Source organism: Neovison vison, chromosome 6 (genome assembly GCF_020171115.1).
Source record: "Neovison vison isolate M4711 chromosome 6, ASM_NN_V1, whole genome shotgun sequence".
Lineage (NCBI taxonomy): Eukaryota > Metazoa > Chordata > Mammalia > Carnivora > Mustelidae > Neogale > Neogale vison.
The window spans coordinates 196,516,061-196,542,681 of NC_058096.1; the positions used below are offsets into that span (position 1 = coordinate 196,516,061).

A 26,621-nucleotide genomic window follows, 5' to 3' on the forward strand; every position below is an offset into this window, starting at 1 on the left:
TGGCCTATGAGTATCAGATAAAACAAATGGGCCAGCAACAAGATTTGGCTGGGTAAAAATGTTAGACCAAAATATGATGGTGCAAAGATAATAATAACACTAACTGACCAGTACAACTGACTATATACTTTGAAGTTTTATAGATATAATTTTAAAATACAATATTTTATAATGACTGTATCTATCAGTGATTCCATTTTTAAAATATGGTCTGAAGACTAGTTTAAAAGTTTCCCTATTTTTTAAATTAAATTAAATTAAATTTTTTTTCAGTGTTCCAAAATTCATTGTTTATGTACCACACCCAGTGCTCCATGCAATACATGCCCTCCTCAATACCCACCACCAGGCTCACCCAACCCTCCACCCCTCTCCCCTCCAATATTCTCAGTTTGTTTCTCTGAGTCCACAGTCTCTTATGGCTTGTCTCCCCTTTCGATTTCCCCCCACTCACTTCTCCTCTCCATCTGCCAATGTCTTCCATGTTATTCCTTATGCTCCACAAGTAAGTGAAACCATATGATAATTGACTCTCTCTGCTTGACTTATTTCACTCAGCATAATCTCTTCCGGTCCCATCCATGTTGATACAAAAGTTGGGTATTCATCCTTTCTGATGGAGGCATAATACTCCATTGGATATATGGACCATATGTATTTTTAAGTGAAATATGAAAATACTCTAAAGGAATCAATGTTTTTGAGATTCCCAGACATGACCAGAGGATATGTTTCATCCTAGATTAGGTAATGTTTTTATGATTAGGTAATGTTTTTATGATTAATGGATAGGTGGTTTATTTCCAATAAAATCTTAATTTCAGCTGGGTTCATTGTTTAAGGATTTCCCATCCCCATCTAAATTATATTGCTAGACATTACGATTTGTTTCCCTTTCGGGTTCCCTGGGTGGCTCAATTGGTTAAGCATCTGCCTTCAGCTCAGTTCATGATCCCAGGGTCCTGGGATAGACCCTGCATCCGACTCCCTGCTCAGGAGGAAGGAGTCTGCTTCTCCCTCTCCCTCTGCCTGTCCCCCTGCTTGTGCACATGTGCGTGCTCACTCTTTTTAATAAATAAATGTTTAAAAATCTTTAAAAAAAAAAAAAAGGACTTGTTTCCCTTAAAAAAAGTGATAGAACAATTTCCCTAGCATGAATAAAATCCCAGTTCCACTTAGGTCCACAGCACTGTTTGAAGAATACTACTTTGTTAAGTCTTACTTTTCAAGTCTGGTTTAATTGTCCAGCTCTTGACTCTGCCTCAGTGTAACTGCCATCTAACCTCTTTAACACCAGGGCTCAGGAAAGTGATGACTTTAAATTTACAGTTGTTTCATAGGTTGTTAATGACCAAAAGAGTCTATCAATCTTGCTGACCAGAATTATATTTAACAAAGAAGACGGCCAATTACTGGACTGTTTTGCTGATAGTTATTTTAATCACACTGACTGCCCTTCTTGGGGCGGAGAGCGATTAGGCAGTAGAGACAGAAGACAAGCCATCCTGGCAACGTGGGGCTGATGTTGGGAATTGCACTCCAGAGGGCAATTTGTCAGTTTGCTTAGGAAGTTCAAAACTCACTTTGTTGTATTTAAACACCACTGCCTATTTGACTAGCTACATCCCTTCTGATGATGTGAACATCTGCCAGTTTCTTTCACTCTTCTTCAACTTGGAAATTACAGGGTCACTATTTAGGGTGGACTGAGACTGTAGGCAGCTTCAGATGATAAGGATCTGACTAAATTTGGGGGTGGGACAGTATCTCACCTCAAATCGTCAAAATGACATCGAGCTTGCAAATTTTGCTTTCATCTTTTTTACCTTTAGTTCAGGGGCAGTGCAGTTATCCTATGTCTGCTTTTCAGCATTTCTTTAAATTTGATAGTCTTTAAAGAGCAGTTATGTTCTATTCAGGAAAATGCAAACAAATCTCTGAGTGCTTATGGATTCCTAGCTCCTCAAATAATTTACTGTAAGGGTGCTTCAAATGGGTCATTCTTCATGGCCCTGTAAAATGACCATGCCTGTAAGACATCCATGAATATTCAGGTTTTTTTATGGTTTTATTTTTTTTAATTTTTTATAAACATATAATATATTTTTATCCCCAGGGTACAGGTCTGTGAATCGCCAGGTTTACACACTTCACAGCACTCACCATAGCACATACCCTCCCCAATGGCCATAACCCCACTCCCCTTCTCCCAGCCCCCCTTCCCCCAGCAACCCTCAGTTAGTTTTGTGAGATTAGGAGTCACTTAAGGTTTGTCTCCCTCCCAATCCCATCTTGTTTCATTCATTCTTCTCCTACCCACTTAACCCCCCATGTTGCATCTCCACTTCCTCATATCAGAGAGATCATATGATAGTTATCTTTCTCCGATTGACTTATTTCGCTAAGCATGATACCCTCTAGTTCCAACTACATCGTCGCAAATGGCAAGATTTCATTTCTTTTGATGGCTGCATAGTATTCTATTGTGTCTATATACCAAATCTTCTTTATCAATTCATCTGTTGATGGACATCTAGGTTCTTTCCATAGTTTGGCTATTGTAGACAGTGCTGCTATAAACATTCGGGTGCACATGCCCCTTCGGATCACTACGTTTGTATCTTTAGGGTAAATACCCAGTAGTGCAATTGCTGGGTCATAGGGTAGTTCTATTTTCAACATTTTGAGGAACCTCCATGCTGTTTTCCAGAGTGGTTGCACCAGCTTGCATTCCCACCAACAGTGTAGGAGGGTTTCCCTTTCTCCGCATCCTCGCCAGCATCTGTCATTTCCTGACTTGTTAATTTTAGCCATTCTGACTGGTGTGAGGTGATATCTCATTGTGGTTTTGATTTGTATTTCCCTGATGCCGAGTGATATGGAGCACTTTTTCATGTGTCTGTTGGCCATCTAGATGTCTTCTTCGCAGAAATGTCTGTTCATGTCCTCTGCCCATTTCTTGATTGGATTATTTGTTCTTTGGGTGTTGAGTTTGCTAAGTTCTTTACAAATTTTGGACACTAGCCCTTTATCTGATATGTCGTTTGCAAATATCTTCTCCCATTCTGTCAGTTGTCTTTTGATTTTGTTAACTGTTTCCTTTGTTGTGCAAATGATTTTGATCTTGATGAAATCCCAATAGTTCATTTTTGCCCTTGCTTCCCTTGCCTTAAGCGATGTTCCTAGGAAGATGTTGCTGTGGTTGAGGTCGAAGAGGTTGCTGCCTGTGTTCTCCTCAAGGATTTTGATGGATTCCTTTCTCACATTGAGGTCCTTCATCCATTTTGAGTCTATTTTTGTGTGTGGTATAAGGAAATGGTCCAATTTCATGTTTCTGCATGTGGCTGTCCAATTTTCCCAATACCATTTATTGAAGAGGCTGTCCTCTTTCCACTGGACATTCTTTCCTACTTTGTCGAAGATTAGTTGACCATAGAGTTGAGGGTCTATTTCTGGGCTCTCTATTCTGTTCCATTGATCTATGTGTCTGTTTTTGTGCCAGTACCATGTTGTCTTGATGATGACAGCTTTGTAATAGAGCTTGAAGTCCGGAATTGTGATACCACTAACTTTGGCTTTCTTTTTCAATATTCCTTTGGCTATTCGAGGTCTTTTCTGGTTCCATATAAATTTTAGGATTATTTGTTCCATTTCTTTGAAAAAAATGGATGGTCCTTTGATAGGAATTGCATTAAATGTGTAGATTGCTTTAGGTAGCATAGACATTTTCACAATATTTATTCTTCCAATCCAGGAGCATGGAACATTTTTCCATTTCTTTGTGTCTTCCTCAATTTCTTTCATGAGTACTTTATAGTTTTCTGAGTATAGATTCTTAGCCTCTTTGGTTAGGTTTATTCCTAGGTATCTTATGGTTTGGGGTGCAATTGTATTTGGGATTGACTCCTTGATTTCTCTTTCTTCTGTCTTGTTGGTGTAGAGAAATGGAACTGATTTCTGTGCATTGATTTTATATCCTGACACTTTACTGAATTCCGGTACAAGTTCTAGCAGTTTTGGAGTGGAGTCTTTTGTGTTTTCCACATAAAGTATCATATCATCTGCGAAGAGTGATAGTTTGACTTCTTCTTTGCTGATTTGGATGCCTTTAATTTCCTTTTGTTGTCTGATTGCTGAGGCTAGGACTTCTAGTACTATGTTGAATAGCAGTGGTGATAATGGATATCCCTGCCGTGTTCCTGACCTTAGCATAAAAGCTTTCAGTTTTTCTCCATTGAGAATGATATTTGTGGTGGGATTTTCATAGATGACTTTGATGATATTGAGGTATGTGCCCTCTATCCCTGCACGTTGAAGAGTTTTGAGCAGGAAGGGATGCTGTACTTTGTCAAATGCTTTTTCAGCATCTATTGAGAGTATCATATGGTTCTTGTTCTTTCTTTTATTAATGTGTTGTATCACATTGATTGATTTGCAGATGTTGAACCAACCTTGCAGCCCTGGAATAAATACCACTTGGTCTTGGTGAATGATCCTTTTAATGTACTGTTTAATCCTATTGGCTAGTATTTTGGTAAGAATTTTCGCATCTGTGTTCATCAAGGATATTGGTCTGTAGTTCTCTTTTTTGATGGGATCCTTGTCTGGTTTTGGGATCAAGATGATGCTGGCATCATAAAATGAGTTTGGAAGTTTTCCTTCCATTTCTATTTTTTGGAACAGTTTCAGGAGAATAGGAATTAGTTCTTCTTTAAATGTTTGGTCGAATTCCCCTGTCTGGCCCTGGGCTTTTGTTTGTTTGGAGATTTTTGATGACTGTTTCAATCTCCTTACTGTTTATGGGTCTGTTCAGGCTTACTATTTCTTCCTGGTTCAGTTGTGGTAGTTTATATGTCTCTAGGAATGCATCCATTTCTTCTAGATTGTCAAATTTGTTGGCGTAGAGTTTCTCATAGTATGTTCTTATAATTGTCTGTATTTCTTTGGTGTTAGTTGTGATCTCTCCTCTTTCATTCATGATTTTATTTATTTGGGTCCTTTCTCTTTTCTTTTTGATAAGTCTGGCTAAGGGTTTATCAATCTTATTAATTCTTTCAAAGAAGCAGCTCCTAGTTTCATTGATTTGTTCTATTGTTTCTTTGGTTTCTATTTCATTGATTTCTGCTCTGATCTTTATGATTTCTCTTCTCCTGCTGGGTTTAGGGTTTCTTTCTTGTTCTTTCTCCAGTTCATTTAGGTGTAGGGTTAGGTTGTGTACCTGAGACCTTTCTTGTTTCTTGAGAAAGGCTTGAACCGCTATATATTTTCCTCTCAGGACTGCCTTTGTTGTGTCCCACAGATTTTGAACTGTTCTGTTTTCATTATCATTTGTTTCCATGAATTTTTTCAATTCTTCTTTAATTTCCTGGTTGACCCATTCATTCTTTAGTAGGATACTGTTTAGTATCCATGTCTTTGGGTTCTTTCCAAACTTCCTCTTGTGGTTGAGTTCTAGCTTCAGAGCATTGTGGTCTGAAAATATGCAGGGAAAGATCCCAGTCTTTTGATACTGGTTGAGTCCTGATTTAGGACCGAGGATGTGATCTATTCTGGAGAATGTTCCATGTGCACTAGAGAAGAATGTGTATTCTGTTGCTTAGGGATGAAATGTTCTGAATATATCTGGTCCAGTGTGTCATTTAAGGCCTTTATTTCCTTGTCGATATTTTGCTCGGATGATCTGTCCATTTCAATGAGGGGAGTGTTAAAGTCCCCTACTATTATTGTATTATTGTTGATGTGTTTCTTTGATTTTGTTATTAATTGGTTTATATAGTTGGCTGCTTCCACGTTAGGGGCATAGATAGTTAAAATTGTTAGATCTTCTTGTTGGACAGATCCTTTGAGTATGATATAGTGTCCTTCCTCATCTCTTATAGTCTTTGGCTTAAAATCTAATTGATCTGATATAAGTATTGCCACTCCTGCTTTCTTCTGATGTCCATTAGCATGGTAAATTTTTTTCCACCCCCTCACTTTAAATCTGGAGGTGTCTTCGGGCTTAAAATGAGTTTCTTGGTGGCAACATATAGATGGGTTTTGTTTTTTTATCCATTCTGATACCCTGTGTCTTTTGATTGGGGCATTTAGCCCATTAACATTCAGGGTAACTATTAAGAGATATGAATTTAGTGCCATTGTATTGCCTGTAAGGTGATGGTTACTGTATATTGTCTCTATTCCTTTCTGATCTACTACTTTTAGGCTCTCTCTTTGCTTAGAGGACCCCTTTCAATATTTCCTGTAGAGCTGGTTTGGTGTTTGCAAATTCTTTCAGTTTTTGTTTGTCCTGGAAGCTTTTAATTTCTCCTTCTATTTTCACTGATAGCCTAGCTGGATATAGTATTCTTGGCTGCATGTTTTTCTTGTTTAGTGCTCTGAATATATCATGCCAGCTCTTTCTGGCCTGCCAGGCCTCTGTCGGTAAGTCTGCTGCCAATCTAATATTTTTACCATTGTATGTTACAGACTTCTTTTCCCGGGCTGCTTTCAGGATTTTCTCTTTGTCACTAAGACTTGTAAATTTTACTATTAGGTGATGGGGTATGGGCCTATTCTTATTGATTTTGAGGGGGGTTCTCTGCACCTCCTGGATTTTGATGCTTGTTTCCTTTGCCATATTGGGGAAATTCTCTCTAATAATTCTCTCCAATATACCTTCTGCTCCCCTCTCTCTTTCTTCTTCTTCTGGAATCCCAATTATTCTAATGTTGTTTTGTCTTATGGTGTCACTTATCTCTCAAATTCTCCCCTCGTGGTCCAGTAGCTGTTTGTCCCTCTTTTGCTCAGCTTCTTTATTCTCTGTCATTTGGTCTTCTATATCGCTAATTCTTTCTTCTGCCTCATTTATCCTAGCAGTGAGAGCCTCCATTTTTGATTGAACCTCATTAATAGCTTTTTTGATTTCAACTTGGTTAGATTCTAGTTCTTTTATTTCTCCAGAAAGGGCTTTTATATCTCCCGAAAGGGTTTCCCTAATATCTTCCATGCCTTTTTTGAGCCTGGCTAGAACCTTGAGAATCGTCATTCTGAACTCTTGATCTGACATATTACCAATGTCTGTGTTGATTAGGTCCCTAGCCTTCAGTGCTGCCTCTTGTTCTTTTTTTTTGTGGAGAATTTTTCCGCCTTGTCATTCTGTCCAGCTAAGAGTATATGAAGGAGCAAGTAAAATACTAAAAGGGTGGCAACAACCCCAGGAAAATATGCTTTAACCAAATCAGAAGAGATCACAAATCGTGAGGTGGTGAAAGTGGGTAAAAAGAGGTTTAGAAAGAAAAAAGAAAAGAAGCAATTAAAAAAAGAATATGAATAAAGAAAAAATATAAAAAAGAAAAAACATATATATTAGATAAACTAGCTTTAAAAATGTTAAAAAAGAAAAGGGTAAAAGTTAAAAAAAATTTAGCAGAAGAAGAGAAAAAAATTGAAAAAGAAGAAAAAATTAAATTAACTGCAAGACTAAAGAATCATGGGGAGAAAGCCATGAGTTCCGTGCTTTGCTTTCTCCTCCTCTGGAATTCTGCTGCTCTCCTTGATATTGAAACTGCACTCCTTTGTAGGTGAACTTGGTCCTGGCTGGATTTCTTGTTGATCTTCTCGGGGTGGGGCCTGTTGTAGTGACTTGCAAGTGTCTTTGCCCCAGGCGGAATTACACCGCCCTTACCAGGGGCTGGGCTGAGTAATCCGCTGGGGTTTGCTTTCAGGAGCTTTTGTTCCCTGAGCGCTTTCCTAGTAGAGTTCCAGAGGACAGGAATACAAATGGTGGCCTCCCAGTCTCTGGCACAGAGGAGTCGAGAGCCCCGGGGCCCCACTCCTCAGTGCGCCCTCAGAGAATAGCACCCAATTACTCCCATCTTACTCTGAGCTCACCAAGCCTGTGACCCGTTCAAGCGACCCTGAGCTGAGAGCTCACTCCTCGGTTCTGTCTCTGTAGCCGGCTTCCCCACTTCTAATACCTGTAAGCTCTGCGACACTCAGACACCCCCGATCCTTCTGTGACCCTGCGGGACCCCGCATGGGCTTCAGCCCGGTTTAGCCGCTGGAGTGATGTCCCTCAGCAGAACAGACTTTTACAAGTCCTGATTTTTTTTTTTTTTAAGATTTTATTTATTTATTTGACAGAGAGAGATCACAAGCAGGCAGACAGGCAGGCAGAGAGAGGGAGGAGAGGAAGCAGGCTCCCTGCAGAGCAGAGAGCCCGATGCGGGACTCCATCCCAGAACCCTGAGATCACGACCTGAGCCGAAGGCAGCGGCCCAACCCACTGAGCCACCCAGGCGCCCCTACAAGTCCTGATTTTGTGCTCCGTTGCTCTGCCACTTGCCGGGAGCCAGCCCGTTCCCCAACGGTCTATCTTCCCATCACTTTGGATTTACTTCTCTGCCAGTCCTACCTTTCAGAAAGTGGTTGATTTTCTGTTTCTAGAATTGCTGCTCTTCTTCTCTTCGATCTTCCATTGGATTTGTAGGTGTTTGCAATCTTTAGATAAGCTATCTAGCTGATCTCCTGCTAGCTGAAGTAGTCTCAGCCTGCTACTTCTCCGCCATCTTGACTCCTCCGAATATTCAGTTTTTAAGAACCCTTTTATTTCATAAGGCAAAGGCACAAATGTAACCCTAGGCTGGTGCCCATAAAGGGATGGCTACTATGGACACCTGCTTCTGGGCCCACGTTGGCGGAGCACAGACCTATTAGATTGTCTCTGATGTTGGGAGAGTGAACAACTTAGGAAGGCCATCCCCTCACATCGGCAGCCTCAATGCCTCTCGTACCTTCTACTCGTTATACCTGGCAAAATCTTTCCACCAAAGCATGTTCCAACAACTTCTGTCTTTACTAACTCCTTTGCACCTCATGCAGAATGAACTTCCCCTTTTTCCATGTTACACATCTCCTGGTTTATGGTTGGTGCTCTGTCACTGGCAAGTTAGCCTCTGGAGACCACACTTGCCTTGTATTGGTCTCCCCAGTTCCTGACATTAAAGCTGTCACAGAGTTGGCCCTTGGCCTCAGTTCGACAGCAGGAAGGACGGATTAATAGTCTTCAGCTCATAGATGTTTAGGCCTTTGGAAAGTGCATAGGGTCTTGGGAGGCTTGGCACGTGTTCCACCATGTTAGGAACCTATCCTTTAAGAGTATACTACCGTTCTTCTGACTTTGTGTTGGAGAAATGCTGAATGTATGGTTGTGTGATTGCATCAGAGTTGGTGTCTGGCAGCTAAATGGAGGGTGCAGGTGTGGATTAACTTAGAGCATAACTTCCCAAAGCATAGTCTCTGGAACCATGACAGGCTGAGACAAAGGAGGAGAAATGAAGAAAGTTCTATTGTACATAACCTTGAAAAATTCTCAGCTAAACAAAATTAAACAGGTTTCTTAACTGCAGAAATTCTCAAACCTTAACATTCTTTATGAAACTCCAAGAAGAGATATAATCAGCATTTCTAAAAGTACTTTCACCACATTTTTCTTTTTATTTCTTTCTTTTTTCTGGTTAGTTGGCCTTCTTGCCTTCCTTCCTACCTTCCTTCCTCAAAGCAGTTCTATGGGAACAGTGTTTCAAAGATCATACTGGGAAATGTAGACACTAAGATTCATTAGCTGGTTTGGCTGATTTCAGACAAGAATCGTTGAATTGGCTCCAATTTTGTGTATGAATTAAAGTAACTGTTTCGCCTTGAGAAGCTAACAAATGAGCTTGGGAATTTCCCCAACAGGACATGAGCTGAGGTAGCATTGATTATTCAGGGACCTTAAGACCATCTTCTCCTTGAACCTGGCACCTGGTGAACTAGAAACCAGGGAGATCACTGCAGTCCTTTCTATTCCAATGATTGGTTTTCTAGACACCCTGAGAAAGAGTTCCAGAGGGATGCCCAGAACTGTATTTATGGCCATACTAACATGAGAAATGGGAAGAGTGGAGAAGCAGCCACAGCAGCCACCACAGTCAGGTCTAATTTTCTCCATGGAGTGCCCATAAGGAAATCACCTGTGCAGAACAATAGAAGCCTCCAGGAGCCTCACAGTCTTTAGCCTCTCGAAGTTAATTTTGTACTTGGAAATAATGAAATTACTGATGGATCAGGCTGGTCTCTCTGGTATTTAATATCTTCCCCATCTCTGTGCCTTGTGACAATGCTGTCGATTAACTGTAATGTGGTATTTTGAGCACCATTTAGATATTAATTATTTTTTAATAACCTCTTCATTGAAAGCCTAAAGCTTTGCCTAGGATTCTAATGAAAGTTTTCACATGAAAGAGAGGGATAATATTAAACAGGCACTAATAAACCCTCTGAAGAAAATTCAATACAATATCTTTGACAAAAGAAAGGAAGGAAGAAAAGAACAACACGTTTCTAGCCAATGCGCATTCTCTCATTAGGATTGTACATTTATTACTGGACCATCACTGCAAATTATTCTTAGTTATGTATGTGCTTATGAACCCATGAAGAATTGGAGTTTTCTTAATGAGCACCAAAGAACATATGTATTAAAAATCCTTTAACCCTTCTGTAAAAGAGAAACCACTTATTAGCCATTATGTCTTAGGATTGGAAAGTATTTTTTTCTTTGAAAGCATTCAAAGCACATTTGAGTGTCTTCTCTTATTTGACCTTTCAGCATTCCTTTGAGGGAGAGTGAGGCCAAGGCTGCAGTGTCTTTTATGTAGAATGTGTTTTTCTGGAGAATGTAAAAAGACTTGGTCGTGGATCCCCAGCGAGTCAGGGACCGTGCAGAGGGCTTCACTCCCACGGTGTAATTTGAGGGTGGTAGGAGGAGGCTTCATTCAGTATGAGACTAGTTCTCCTGGCCTGTGGCTCATGTACTAGAATTATCACCACTAGAGATTCGTGAATTGTTCTTTTAGGCATCTAATTAGGAAGACAAATCCTAGGGGAGGTGCCCATATTATCATCAGAGCCTTGGAAAGACCTGGCGTTGGATGGCTGGCACTATGCGCTGGGAAGGCTGGACTGGCCGCAGATTTCTGGCATCTGGTCCCATTCTGACTGTCCAGGGCTCATGGGCTGTGGAACATTGTTTTAATATAATCCCAAGCAGTAAGGACATATGAGGACAATGTGTGTTCATGGGACTAGGATGAGAGATCCAAAGACAGACTAAGACTTTCAGAAGATCATCCTGGGCAGGTTAATCACTGATGGTACAGATATGAAGACCCAGTCACTTTCCATTGATATTTGTCCAGATCTTTCAAAGATAATAAATGAGTAGGGGCAGTCTCTTTCTCTCTCTTTTTTACTGTGGAGCTTTTATTTTTAAAAAGCCTTGATTTTTTTTCCTCCTAGATTTTTTACTGCACAGTGAGTGGAGGCTATTACTATGGGTGATATATATCCCTTTATGTAGTGTGGAAAATAAGATAAATATGATTATTATTATACAGTTCCCTTACATCATTGCTTTGTCTGCAAATTTGGCCCTTTTAATAGTGTCTTTCCTAAAAAAAATAAAAATAAAATTACCAAGCTTCAACTTCACATGCAATAGAAATGCACTTTTTTTTCTTATTAAAAAACAACAACAGCAACAACAAAAGTTCAAATTCCTTTTTTTTAAAGGAGGTTCTCCAGGGGGGTGCCTGGGTGGCTCAGTTGGTTAAGCAACTGCCTTCAGCTCAGGTCATGATCCCAGGGTCCTGGTATTGAGCTCCATGTCAGGCTCCCTGCTCTGCCAAGAGCCTGCTTCTTCCCCTCCCTCTGCCTGTAGCTCCCCTTGCTTGTGTTTTCTCTCTCTCCCTCTCTGTGTCAAATAAATAAATAAAATCTTTAAAATAAAATAAAATAATAAATAAAATGTGGTTCTCCATATATGCAGTATGGTCATTTTAAAGTTATAGTAAATTAATTGGCTAATCTGGAATACACGACGATTTGGCCAAGCTAGGTAACTGAATAGGGTGAATTTCCAAAGCTGAATCATTGGGTCTGAATTTCTTAAGAGGCAACTTATTAAAGAAAACAGATCCCCTTTTTACTTCTCCCACATTGCCCTGATGACAACAGAACCCTGGAAATCCTCAGGGAACAAATGTGGGATAAAAGTTAGAAAGCACACACGGCTTATTTTCTAAGCTCTGAGCAGACCCAAGAAGAAAGACTGAATTTAATCAAAAAAGATTTTATTGATGAAGGTGTCTCTCCTTCAGGCTAAACTGGGGCCCCTGCATGCTAATAAAACCATCTCATTTCTCAGAAGTAGCCTTCTGCATAGAATCTAGGGGAAAACGTCCTGGGGGCAGGGCCTTGACAATGACCAATCGGAAATCGGCCATCTCCCCTGCTGTCCCTCGGCTGAGTTAGGAGGCATCTGCCTCTATGTGGATTGGGTGATTTTTAATTCTTGGGCAGTCACCTGAATGTCTTTGGGCTTCGGGGAGAGTACAGGTTGTGCCAGTGGACCTGGCTGCGGCCCCGGCTCACGCAGGCTGAGGCCTCGGGGATGGCTCTCTGCTCTCTGCCGTGTTAACTGTTTTCCTGCCCAGATACGAAGATGAGCAACTGCGAGCCTTGAGTTTTTATGACAGCTAATTAGTACCCTGTTTGTGCCCTCTTAATTTCTTATTATAATAGGGTGGCATGACACGCAGTCTTCTTTTTTTGGCTTTCTGGCTGCTGCAGCCAGAGGGGGCTCTATTTTGCATTTTCTCATTACCTGGAAGCTTGAGGAATATTAATAAAGATGAGTTTAAAAGGGCAGGCTGTGTTCGAAAACTTTCTAGTCCTCACCTTAAATCTGGAATTCAGGTCCTGTTCTTCTCACAGCTGTGAAAGGAAGCCCTTGCCCCCAAAGATGATGCTTAGACACCAGTGAATGAAGTCAAGCTCTGGAACAGATTCCTCCGCTACTGTTCTTTCTCTCGGTCTTTGTTTTTCCTCAGAAATCAGCAGGCCGGTAGGGGCATCTCCAAGGCTATATGACTTGGTGAAGTGGAGAGTGAAGAGTCTGGAATTCAAATCTGGGTTCTTCATTTTATTATCTGGGCATCCTTAGACAACTTGTTTTCTTTTTTTTTTTTTTCCTTTTTCTTTTCTTTCCCTTCGCCTTTCCCTTTCCTTTCCCTTTGGCTTTGCCTTTCCCTTCCCCTCCCTTCCCTTTCCCCGTTCTCCTTTCCCCTTTCTCCTCTCCTTTCCTTTCCTTTCCCTTCCCTTCCCTTCCCCTTTCCCTTTTCCTTTCCCTTTCTTTCTGTTCTTGTCTTCTCATACTGTCCCCTCTTTCCCTGCCTCCTCCTCATTTAGCCAGGCAGCCAGAAGTGTACTTATTGACTGTCCAGACACTTGCTTCTCTGAGCTCCACTGGGATGGAAATTCCGTAAGGTGAGGGGCCACATCTTTGTCTTCTCTGGAAACTGTGCAGTGTGATTTCTGGCGAGTAGCTTGTAAGGTTTTATAGGCGAGATAAACACCAGGCGAAGTGGGTGCAAGGCAAGGTTTATTAAAGGCACTCTCTGGTGAAGTTTCAGGGCTCAGGAGAAGGGGAGCCAAGAAAGTTGCACCAGGAGGAGGTGGGCACCCTCCCGCTAGGTTCTGTGACTCTGGAAAGCAGAGTGGGGGAAGTCCCGTTGGGAGGGAGTTGATGGGGGTCTTTTATCCGTCTCCTGCATAGGTATTGGGTTACCTGTGGAGACTTGACCTGGGCATACATCCTTTTGGCAGGAGAGTCAAGGGTTAAGGGGGGGGGGTAGGCTGGAAGACTGCGAGATCCCACAGCGATGCCATGATGGTCATTTCCATTGCTCTTCCTGCACTCCAGGAGCCTCCGGAGCCTCCGGTCATTTCTATTGTTCCTCCTGCACTCCCAGAGCCCACCGACCCAACATAGCTGATGCTCAATAAATACATATTTACTTAGTGAGGGAGCCTTACTCTCTTGACCTATAAAGCAGGGATCATAATGCTGCCTTCATAAGGCTATAGGGACCATTAATTGGCACAGTACTTGCAGAGTGCCTAGGAAATAGCTGGTCCCCAATCAGTGGGAGTGTAATTCCTTCTTTCCATTGAGCTCTATGAGCTGAGATGCTCAGGCGAAATGTGGCTTCACGCTTATGAGAATGAATTGGTGGGAATAAAGGAAGTTGAGGGGGGGTGCTTTTTTTTTTTCTTTCTTTCTTTCATTTCCCAAATGACCACTTTGGGAAAGAGTGGATTTCCAGGCTGTCAGATGTAATAGGAATGTGGCATTCCTTGCCTTCTGGTGCTGTCTTCCTGTGATAGAAAATATTACATGTAACCACAGAGCCCTACGAAGGCACTGCAATGCTCTGGCATTCACAGGTAGGAAAAACTGCCTTAGAATCTCCATATCAGTTTGCCCAAAAGAAGGCTTTCCCTCAAATGTGTCTTTTTGCCTTGATCCCACCACACTCCTGTCCTTGCAAGTATAAATGCCTGGCATTACCTTCCTTTAGGGTCAGAGGTTTGAAAATTTCAAGGAAAACTAGCAAATGTCTTCTTGGCTGAGACCTGTCTCCTGCTGGTTTTACTCACTCTGAGTGTGCATGAGTTCTTATGAGCCACAATGGGGATCCTGCCACATGCTTGCAATTCCCAGTGGAAAGCTGATTTCTTTTGGTAAATGAAAGCAGTGTTCATGTCCTTCATATATGCCTTGTGGCTTCCATGGAGGGAAGTCAAAGAAAAAACCCAACTCTTGGTGCCCCAGGCATCTATACTTCAGGGCCTTAAAAAAAAAAAAAAAAAAAGCAACATTAAGGTGAAGTTAGGATGTGAAGCTGGTGGGTCTTGGAAAGCGATGATCAGATAGAGCACTACAAAGCAAGACCCTATAGGCTGTAGCTGCTGCATTTTCATTCTATTACAGATGCTCAGAAGAGCTTGGAGCAAATCAAATCACAGAGGTCAATAGTTTAAAAGAAAAAAATATATAGCACCAGGTAGCATGGGCTTGATGTTCTTTTCTCGAAGCCCTTTTGGGTTGATTTTCTTGAGGTCACTGATTCCTTCAGACTCTCTGGAACAGAGAGGACACATGGTAGTCCCTGTGCTAATTGGTTCTTAGTGTTTCTTAGGCAGTATTTGTGTAGTTGAAGCTGAGCTTCAGCCAGGATGAGGCTGATGTGGTTTCCCTCTCTGGACCCAGTGCTTTTCCTGTTTTCCCTTCCAAATGTTGATAGTAAATGATCTTTGGGTACCTCTTAACTTCTATGTGATCCTTATGGCCAGCTGATGAGCTTTCTTAAGGGCATGAAGCTGATAATAGAAGGACTTAAAAACATCTTTACTTGACAACAACAACAACAACAAACCCAGCGTGTCTACTTGGGTATCCTATTTTTGTTTTGCTTAATTTTTGATTTTGGTGATTTTTTCCCCCACTATTTTCTAAAATGTAATACTGCAAGGAAACATTAGCTTAAGGTCTTTTCTGTCTTTAAATTAAATGAGTTACAGTTCTAAACTAGTTTGAATACAACCAAACACCAAACAGGATCTCTTAATATTATTTCAATACATACGAAGTTACATATTCTCCCACAGATTTCACATTAATGACCTTTCATTTGAATACTTTCCATTATGTGCAGTAGCTACTTCTCAACAGTCTACTGGCAACTGACAGCCTGTTGAAGTCTGCTGTTCTTCCCTCCCTGCTAAAGGTGAATTTCCCTACCATCCCCTAGCAGGATACCCCTGTCTACCCTCAAAATAATGGAAGGAGGGTTCTGATCTGTCACCAACTTCATAGCCTTGCTGTTTGAGAAGTAAATTGTATAGCAAATAATGACCCAGTAAACCTCCTACCCTCTAGTTTCCAACCATAATGAAGCTGTTCATAGGATAGTTGAATGATTATCTTTACTAAGTATATTTATTATAGTTATATCCAGTGGTGTGTTGGTAAATGTTTAAACATCATCCTTTCAGGGGAAAAAAAATTGTATGGGAATGTCCATATCTTATATATACGTATAAGTTTATTGTAAATTTTACTGATTTAAAGTATGCATAGCATATATTTTTACTCTCACAGGTTGCTTTTATTGATGTTGGCTGAATTCCTGTATAGTCAACTTGTGGTTTCAATTCAGCTATAGTTTAAGAAATTCAGATGAGACATAATTCTGGGTTACTCTCTAGTTCAGCGATGTTGCAATGTTTGACATGCATGGCAACATGAAGACAAAAGTGAAACAATGAAGAAATATGCCAAAATTTTACTCATTGATCAGTGACATGAGTGACCTTTTGCTGAGTGAGGTCATAGATTTAGAATACTGGAAGAATATCCTCTCAATTTTCTGTGCTGTTCACAATGTAATAGCTATAGACACAAAACACTTTTAAGTTTAATCTGTGTTAATATCTTATCCGTTACTTCCTTAGGCTGGATAACCAACCAAACAGTAAATCTGTAGTGTTTGCCAATTCCATCATATAAATACTCCCATGATGGCTGATTTCAAGCTACAAACTAGACATTACTATGCAGAGTTAGAAAGATATTTGCAATAGCACACTTTGTATGGGATTTCAGCCATACAAAGAAAACAGACATGAATACTGAAGAAGCATAGACAATGGTGAAATCATTAGGAAGTGAGGATTTTTAAATACTATCGTTGCTATTAATGTGTATTTAATTACAAGTTACAAAGTAGCTTTTTACGGCTTTTTAAGCAACTGGCTTTCAAAATTTCTGAAAACTATAAATAACTCCTCATGAGTCAGTACAAACCAACCCTGCACATCACTGTATCCAATGTATGTGGATTCCAAAATAAGCGAGATGAAGGAAGTTTGGAAAGAATGGGGGTTTGCTGACCTAGTAAAACACTGAAGAAAATCATTTCCCCTGGAAACTCTGTATCCTCCTTCTTCTGTCAACAGCACAGTCATGGCCAAAGTCCGTTTAGTTTTGCCTTTTGTCAACTTGGGAAGCTCTGAATTCTCGAGCGTTAGGTGTCTTTGTTCTCTGTAAAGGATAAATTGTGTTTCTTTGGTGACAAAGAAGATCAACCAGGGCTAATACAAGAAAGGAGGCAATGGTCCATGATGTCATGCTTTTCTAGGATGCAGCAACATTTGCAACAGCATCTCCCTTCCTCTCTACAGTGTGTATCTGTTTTCTAGATGTTCTTCCCTATCACCTGAAGTCCTTTGAAGCTCCTAATTTCCCTACACCTCTGCTCACTGGCCTGAACAGTCTTTTCTGTAAACAGTTTGCTCTGTGGGAAGGTGAAAGTTATATCCTTGATTCAGATAATGTAATTAAATGGAAAGTAAATCCCATCGCCATGTCTGGATTTCTCCAGTAAGTACTACCTGAGGGCTCTCTTAAACCTCACTTACTGGCTGCTCTGCTCGAAAACAATGTACTATAAATACTTCCCCCTCCTAATTGTTTTCTGCACTTGAATATTGTTAATAACTTTTTTTCTTTACCCAGTTGAAGATATGAGGACAATTCAGTAGTATAAGTCCCCAAAATTATTTCATGAAGTATGTTAACTGTATATTTCCAAACACATAAATGTGCATATGTGTTTTGAATGTTTTGTCTTCCATACCTAAATGTTTTTTTACACTGTATGCAGGCATCTTAAAGGAATCCTATTTTGATCTTGACTGCCCCTGAAAGTGTTTAATTTGAACAGTAGGCAAGACAAATAATACTAAATACTAAATACTAATACTAAATACTTCACATTTAGACTGTTTGAAAATGAGAAAAAAATATCATTTTAGTGAAAAAGAAAGTAGGAAATAAAAGTTTTTAATGTGAATAATTTCATAGCACCTGATGTTAAATTTTTTTCTTGTATCCCATATTACTATAATTTAGTAACTGAAAGTGTGCCTCAGCTAATTTGTTAGGGAAAAAACTGACACCTTATTACCCATTCAGAAATTATAGTTCTATAGGTTTGTTTTATCTTATTTCAATTTGCATTAATTAATAAAAATTGCATTATTATATGTTAAAGCAAATAGCTTTAGCTTTAAATTGTAACCAAGCAAAGATCTTTTAAACTCTAATATTCTGTCCTGATATTTTAGTTTCTTCCTTTTTAAGACTTAATTTTACTAATTTTCATTGAAGGACAAAAACTGCATGCAAAAGAGGAGAGGGTAATGTTAAGTCTTTAGAGAATTTTTTTTTTTTAAACCTGAAGTATGTGGCTCATTGATGGACTTTATGAGATTTTTCAAACCCTGAAAATTATACTGGACATTTATGTGTATGTGCACTTGCCTTGGGAATCCATAGTTTTAAACAGAATCTGACAGAGGGTTTATGATGCCCAAAAACTTAAGGACTACTGCCTCATAGTGATTAGTGGGACCCACTGTCTTCCCATTCTCCCTACCTCGCAGAAATGACTTTATTCATGACCTGTTGCCCACTTCTCCTTCCTCTGTGTTTCCTAAGATACTTTTATCCCTGCATTCTGATATGTGGAAGAATAAAGAACCAAATATGTAAATATATAAAAGTTCCAAAACCTGTGCCAATGTTCTAGAAATAATACATTTGGTCAACAGCTTGAGGTGGGTTGGAACATGGCCTCTTTAGAAGCAAGGATCTCCATAGCCAGGTGGTCTTAATATCATTTTATCCTTGCTACATGGCTCAGTAGAAGCATTCAGTTGCATGATTATGGAACAGATGAAGAGATAAATCATTGAGAAGCGGGAGCTAAGGAACAGTGTTGCTGCCCATTACAAATGTCTGTGTGTTAGATGTGTTTGTTTCTTTTAGGGAATAGACCCATGAATCCACTATTTATATATATATATATATATATATAAATAAAACTAAAGGCTGTTAAGATGTCCAAATGAACAATGGCATTGCTATTTCTGGTGCTGCCATATTGGAAGTGACTATATTTATTGGTACTCCCTAAAGGGACTTAAAGACCAGAATCCATTCTTTCCATTTATTCTGAGACTGTGGAACTAGAATTAACACAGTATTGTTTGGGCTCATGGTAAAAATACAGACAAGTAATAAAGAAGATGGTTCATTGACCTAACATCCATTATCATGAATTAATTCACTTAAATATGTCAGAATTACCTCTGTTCTTGCAATTTTAACACCAGCTCATGAATTTTGATGGCTTCTCATGTGCCTGATACTATCTAAAGTTTTTTTACATGCATGATCTCATTTAATCTTCAAAACACTGTCATTAGTAAGTATTTCTATTCTCCCCATTTTATAAATAAGGACCCTCAGGCACACAGAGATTGAGTACTCATACCAGGTGACATATGTACTGAGTTCTGGCACCAAGGTTCAAAACGAGGCAGTCCAACATCCCAGAGCTCAGCTTCTGGACTCTGCTTAATCCTTACTGTGTGAGAGCCAACATGCTTGAAGCTTAGAAATGACAGTGATCCAGACAGACATGGTTCTTGCTGTCTTGGCAGTGGAAGCTGTGGTAGAGACCAGAGGGCCTGGGAGTGGAGATTGCTCTGAAATAAATGGACAAGGAAGAACTTTGGAGAAGATGTAAGCTGGAGGAAGGGAAAAAGACAAGGAAGACAGAGATTCCTGACCAAGAGAAGAGGAAGTGCAAAGATCCTGGGGAGGGAAGGAGCTTTTAGTATTTTAGCAACAGCAGAAGCCAGAGTAGCCAAAGAGTAGTGAGCAAGGAGAGAAAAAATTAGACTAACGGCTGCCATGCATTTGTGTCTTACTCTTGAAATCCCCAAGAATGTGGCTATGGGCAGTTCTTGAGTAGTCTGAAACCATATTTCTTTGTTTTTGCGACCCGATGCCATGATCTTCCTGTAGGACTTTCCTATCTTGTGTTTGATTTCCCATTTCTTCTTAACTCCATTTGGACTTGTTCTTTTCTTGTCTTGGTTCCTTTGGTATGGCACTTGACCATAACGCTGGGGGAACTAGACGGGTTTCACTGGTTAAACCACTGAATTAAAGGCTCAGAAATAATGTGATCCAAAGTGTCTTAATACAAAAGTACTGGCGAAAAGTCCATGAAACTAAGAACTAAGCTAGTCTTTATTAGTGTCATGGGGCAATTTCCACTACACTACTGGGTATTTATGAACCCAGCGATTGCCATGATTATCTCATTCCTACCCATGTCTAACATAAAAATTATATCTGGATTATATTACTAACTTTATCTTCCATTTATTTGAGCTCCCAGAACGCTAACTCATTTGTATTTTGTTTGTTGAGCTGTGTTTTTCTCTGAGGAGCTCAATTTTGTCGTTGCATGCATCAAATGGGTAGGATTCATCTTTGCTTCATCTACCCCATTATGGCAAATGGCAGTTGATTAGGGCTTTCTTTAGATCATTATCAATTGTTTTCTGCCTTGCAGATAGTGCTGTTAGGATGAATTTATCATATCCCAGAGATCGTATATAGCTTGTTATTTCTAGGTGATTTATTACCCTCACCGTAGAAATGTTGTTAGTGAACATTGGGGAAGCAGTGGCTGCATTGAGAAATATCAATGTATCCTCATGTTCTGGCTTGCAGTGACAGTCAGAGATCCATCTCACTGACAGTTACCTTGTTAACATTTTGATCAGATGGCAAATTTGTCATTTTTCATGGTAACAAGTATAAGTTTGCACAAGAACCATAGATAGATGGGGAAGATAAAACAGGCCTCTCTTAGTATTTCTGTGTGATGTAATCAGTAATCTTGGGGAGAAGTGAAATAATTACTCTGTGAAAAGCTCATCCACTGTAAAATGTGTTTATTGTAGAAAGCTCAAATTTTTCTTCATTTGGATGGAATGTGCCCCCTTTTTTTTTCTTCGATGACAGTTTGATTAACACACCAAGCCTCTGTGAAATAGTGAGACAGAACAAAAGGGTTTACAGTTAGAAGGGTTCGGTTTAATCATAGCATCAGATGTGAGCCAGGTGCAGAAAGAGAAGTGCACACAGAGTTCTCAGAACAGGGCAGCAGCCATCGCCAGGATGGGGTTTGAATCCTTCCTCCTTCTCCAGTTGAAACGTGCTCTGAACCCTCTTTCGTTAGCATCAATATCAAGTCACTTAGGTGGTTCTCCAAACCCCTGTCAAAATCATGAGGTCATACATCTTGGTGCCTCACTTGTGTGTGATCACACAGCCAATGTTGTCTTTGTGTTGTTTTTCTCCTGTTTCCTCTCGGGCTGTGTTTCCTGAAACTGCGATATCGTTAAACTCGCAGCACTTTTGAAATCCCTGAGCTCTTTCTGGTGCTTAGCGGGTGAGTATGTTCAAGAAAGAATTCCACTCTGGGAGGCAGCGTTTCTTTACACTGGCTGAGAGTCCGAAATGGGCTTCCGACCTTCCTGTGAAAATAAAAGTTCTTGGTGTAATGGACAGGTGTCAGTTAGAGGGCTTAAGAACCTCTGACAAACCACTATTATCAAAACTCAGGTATAACTGGAGAAAGTGCCTGGAAGTACCTGGGCAGTGACTAGAAGCAGGAAGACAAGGCTCTGGATGTCGAATATAAGTTTCTTTTCTGAACTGTTGTATCTCTCACACACACACACGCACGCACGTACGTGCACACACATATACACACATGCCTGGAAACCCAAAATACAGTTGGTTTTCAAATGCTTCTTTCAGGTGGCCGTGGCCTCTGGAAAAATTATATTATATTTGTATAATTGCAGTGGAATGCAACCATAGGGAGGAAAATATGCCAAGTACAATCAATCATTCTTTTCTTTATAATTTTTTTAAAGTCAGGAAATGCTCATGGCTCATTGATATGAGCCCAGTTCTTCAATAATGGCATAACTATTAACCTAAAATATAACTTCTTATTCCTTATTAGTTTTTAAAGAGTTGAAAGTAAGCTGTTCAGGTGGAAACCAATCATGCTTTCAACTATCCTGCTTTATCTTTTGTCCGGGCTCGAGTGAGGGTTTTTGCTTTCTTGTTCTCATCTGTCTTGCCATGCATAATTATACAACTCATTCTTGGAGAAGGGAGGAGGCGTGAGGAACTTTCTTTCCATTTGCTTGGATACACCAATTTGAATTTGTCATTCTAATGACTAGTATCCTTACAGAAAACATTCAGAGAGAGAGAGAGAGAGAGAGAGAGAAAGACAGAAATGTATGAGGACCCATGGACTCTCTCACATTTTCTTCCAAGGGGAACCTGTGATAATCCTTATATTGTCTGAATGCCTCTAAATTTCCTATTTTTCAGTCTTTTCTCTTCCTTTTACTATCTAATGATCATAGCCCAAGCCCTCATTCTGCATGTCTAAATGAGGGTAACATCTTTTTTTTTTTTTAATTAAATATTTTTTGAGAGAGAGCGAGCAAGAGAGAGAGAGCATGAGAACACAAGTGGAAGTGGAGGGCAGAGGCAGAGGGAGAAGCAGACTGTCCACCGAGCAGGGAGCCTGATGCAGGGCTTGATCTCAGGACCCCAGGATCATGACCTGAGCCAAAGGCAGATGCTTAACTGACTAAGCCACCCATGTGTCCCTAAACAAAGTTAATATCTTAAACGAATCCCCCTCCTCTCATCTTTCTGAAGACCTCTAGGATTTATTTACATGTCCTTCACATCCATCTCTGATGTCACCTGTCACTTCCTGTTATTAGTCACTGCTCACTGCTCATCACCACTTGCTTTTTGGAACCATGTCTACATATTCTCGAAGTTTGTTCCAGGACTCTTTCATCCCCTTTGCGTTTATCAGTCTCTTCTTAATTCTTCAAAGGCATAGATGACACTAGACTGTCATTTATAAGAAAACTTTTTTTAATGACTCAAGGAAAACATGAAAGAATTACAAGTCTGAGTCAGTTAAGTAAAATGCTTTTGTCTGCACATTATAAAAGATTCTGATTCAAAAAGCTCAAACAGTAAGTTTGAATCTTAAGCATGAAACAGTAAGCTGTTTCATGGTTGGTTATCTCATTGACACAAACATCATCATGAAGAATATAATTTCTTCCCCTCTTTCTACTCTATGTTCTCTCTGTGTTGGCTTCTGGTTCAAGACTAGTGACCTTCATAATTACAGGATGTCAATGGTGCTGTAGCCATTCCACCCAAACCTGTTAACAGCAGAGGATTTGTACCCTTGTCTTCCTATGTGGCTCCTTTAGGAGACAAGGAGGTGTTCCTGGGTGTCTCCCCAATAGCTGAGTATGTCAGTGATCAGAATTCTATCCTGTGGGGCACCTAGGTGGCTCAATTAGTTAAGCGTTCAACTCTTGATTTCAGCTCAGGTCATGATCCCAGGGTTGTGAGATCCAGCTCTGTGTCAGGCTCCATGCTCAGTGGAAGAAATTTTCTCTCTCCTTCTCCCTCTGCCCTTCCCACTGCTCACATACACCCTCTCTTAAATAAATAAATACATCTTAGAAAAAAAAAAAGAAAGAAAAGAAAAAGGATTATATCCTCTATTTCGATTAATTGTTTAGACCAGTTCAGTTGAAGGTGGGATTAGCTGCCCACAAAGAAGATGAGCAGATGGAAAGACGTCATTACCTTAACAAAACCGAGGTTCTTTTAGCAAGGTAGAAAAGAGAAATGGAGAGTGGAAAGACAACCGGCAGTGTCTACTACTAATGCAGGAAGCTCTAGCTGAAAGATGGATTTCAGATATTTCTGCTCTTATCCTTGATGGAATGGGCATTCCCTGCTAGTCATCTCCGTCCTCACCTCTAGCTCGTTACCAGGATTAAGGGGCTCATTTACCCCTAAAGATAGGAAGGCCCCCTACCTCTCTTCATCTCAAAGTCTGTTTTTGTGTCCCAGGATGACTGACCATGGAACATTTGTTTCCTCTGAGGGAAGCTCCATCCCAGTCTCCAGAGTAGGGAGGGCCTGCTGCCTCTGCCGTGCTGAAAGCACGCAGTCCAGCGCTTCTCTCAAATTCTCAGTTATTCAGATTTAAATAATATTGCTATTAGATGCCAAAAATAATATTTTATATAATTTTGTTATTAGACATCAAAATCATCCATACTAGATGATTTCAGCCCTAATACAATGCACATTTCCATTTAGGAAAAAAAAAAAATCTAAGATCACAGTTTCTTGTTAAGATGTTCATTGTATACATTTTTGCATTTTCTATTATTTTTTAAATTGTAAAATACACATAACGTAAAATGTACCATGTTAACCATGTTCAGGGGACAGTTTAGTGGCACTGAGCACATTCACATTGCTGCCCTCACCACCATCCATTCCTAGAACTCTTCTCATCTTGCAAAACTAAAAACTCTGTGCCCATTAAACAATGACTCCACATATCCCTATTACTGCAGCCCCCAACAACCTCCATTTTACTCTTTGTCTCTGGGAGTGTGACTACTCTAGATACTTCATACGGTATTTGCCTTTCTGTGACTGGCTCATTTAATTTAGCATGATGGCCTCAAGGTTCATCCATGTTGTAGCATGTATCAGAATTTCCTACCTGTTATGAAAAAATAATATCCCACTAGATATGTAATATTTTGTTTACCTAGTCATCTGTTGACAGACGCTGCATTATGTCTACCTCAGCTTTTGCAAATAATGCTGCTTGGGTGTACAATATCTCTTTGAGTCCTTGCTTTTAATTATTTGGAGGCACATAAACCCAGACATGGAATTACTGGATCATATGGTAATTCTGTTTTTAATTTTTGAGGACCTTCCCTACTATTTTCTGCAGTGACTACGTTTTATGTCTCCACCAATAGTGCACAAAGGTTCCAATTTCTACATGTCCATACTAACATTTGTTATTTTCTGTGTATAGGTTTATAATAGTCATCCCAATGGGCATGAGGCAGTCTCTCTAGTAATTAGTGACGCTGAGCATCTTGTCATGTCCAATTGATTTTATTAAATATATTTCTTAATATCAGAGTCTGAAGCATCTGTATTTAGAATACTTTGCTGACTGTGGACTACAGCAATTTGACTAGAGAGGCATATACCTTAGATTTACATGAGCAGAAAAGGTTTTCCCAAATACGCTCTTCTAGAGCAAGGACTGATCTGCCCCCAAGATAAACTCCAAATTCCTTTGTAGAACAAAAAAACTGCATAAGACCCATCCTATCTCCAAAATGCAATATTTGTTCCAGCTTCACCAATTTTGTAATTTGGATTCTACCTCCAAGAAGAAACTGAAGGAATGGTTAAAATAACAACCTGTCTTCATAACACCAAAGCCACAATTCACATAGCTCAGAGCCCATAAACATGGAAGAAATAGCTACAAAGAATTGTTAATACTGTAGAGGGGATCTCAGTCCTCAAGCACGTAAATGATAGCGAGGTAACCCTCAAAGAGACCCAAGAGCATTTGCCTCTCTTTTTCCTTGCCCCAATTTGGTAGTGTCTCTCTTCCCACGTGCTGTGCTTGCAATGCGGATCCTTTTGAAAGAGGGAGTATTTATAAATAGTGCTTGAGATATATGATTTCATGGAAAGCCAAAGACTCATCAAAGGAACTCAGGGGTTCCTTTATTGCCTGAGGAAATATTATGCATATGAGCTAACTATAATTGTATTTACCAGGGATCCCCATCTGGTAGACCTATATGTGTTTAAATGACCATCCTCTTTTTGCTTGTTTCTCCACTGGGTTAGAGAACCTCTGCAGTTTGCAATCTATACAGTTCTTGAACTAAGGCTATTTTTCATGAAACAGAGGTAGTTTCTGATCCTAAGGGCATATGGGCTTGGGAGAAAGTTTGAGATCTTAGAAAATGATGCGACCCGTGGTTGATGTATGGATGTCATATGAATACATATGAATGTAAACCAGGGACACCATAGGAAACCATGTCATGAGCCGTCTTTCCCTAGCAGAATACTTACAAAATGAGTCCCCCTCTGCTGCCAAATCATTGTTAGGTCCCTGGCATTTGAAGTCAACCAACAAATAACTGTCTCTAAAACAAATTTTTGGTTGGGAAAGAAGGTAAATTTTTTTCCCCAAAAACTGAGAGTAACAAAGCCATCTGAATGCTCCTAGTATCACAAAAACATAGTTATTTTATTGGCTTCCCCTTCACTGCACAGGAGGGATTACAAATCACAGGGCATTTTCCCTATTCCCCAAACAAAAATAATAGCCCCACAAAGAGCCCAGCATGAGACAAGAGTCTTGATGACTCCAATGAGAGTGCCTTGGCCCACACTTCCTTCACCTTCCCAAATGATGATGAAGAGGCAAGCCAGAGCAGTCCTGGGAGATGAAAACTCTTAAAGAGTAAACAGTGAGGAGTAGTTAAGGAGAAATGGCTGACACCTCCAGTAGTTGCCTCAGAGGTCAACGAGAATGTAGATTGCTTTCCCTCAGGCCTTGGCGACAGTGACAGAAGAAAAGAAACGTCCTAAATCATAGTCTGAATTATTGTTCCCTAGAAAGAAGTCTGAGGCACCTTCACACTCGGTTATCAGTGCTGGAGTAAAACACTGCTCTTCGCAGGACCTGCAGCAAATGAGAAATAAACTCGTGCCCCTGCCTTCTCCAGAGGGAACTAATGGGCAGAGGAGACTGGGATGGGCCATACCCATAAGAGTTTCCCGTGAAATGATCAGAGTCACAGGAAAAAAAAAAAAGGGAACACTTGCCGAAATAGGAGATGTCTCTAGAAAC

General features: G+C 40.1%; 1 protein-coding gene across 4 annotated transcripts in view; it reads left to right on the plus strand.

The window, feature by feature from the left end:
• Window positions 1-26,621, plus strand: part of FHIT (fragile histidine triad diadenosine triphosphatase) — a 1,399,398-nt gene that overhangs the window by 1,241,448 nt on the left and 131,329 nt on the right. The gene's annotated exons all lie outside the window — the stretch shown is intronic.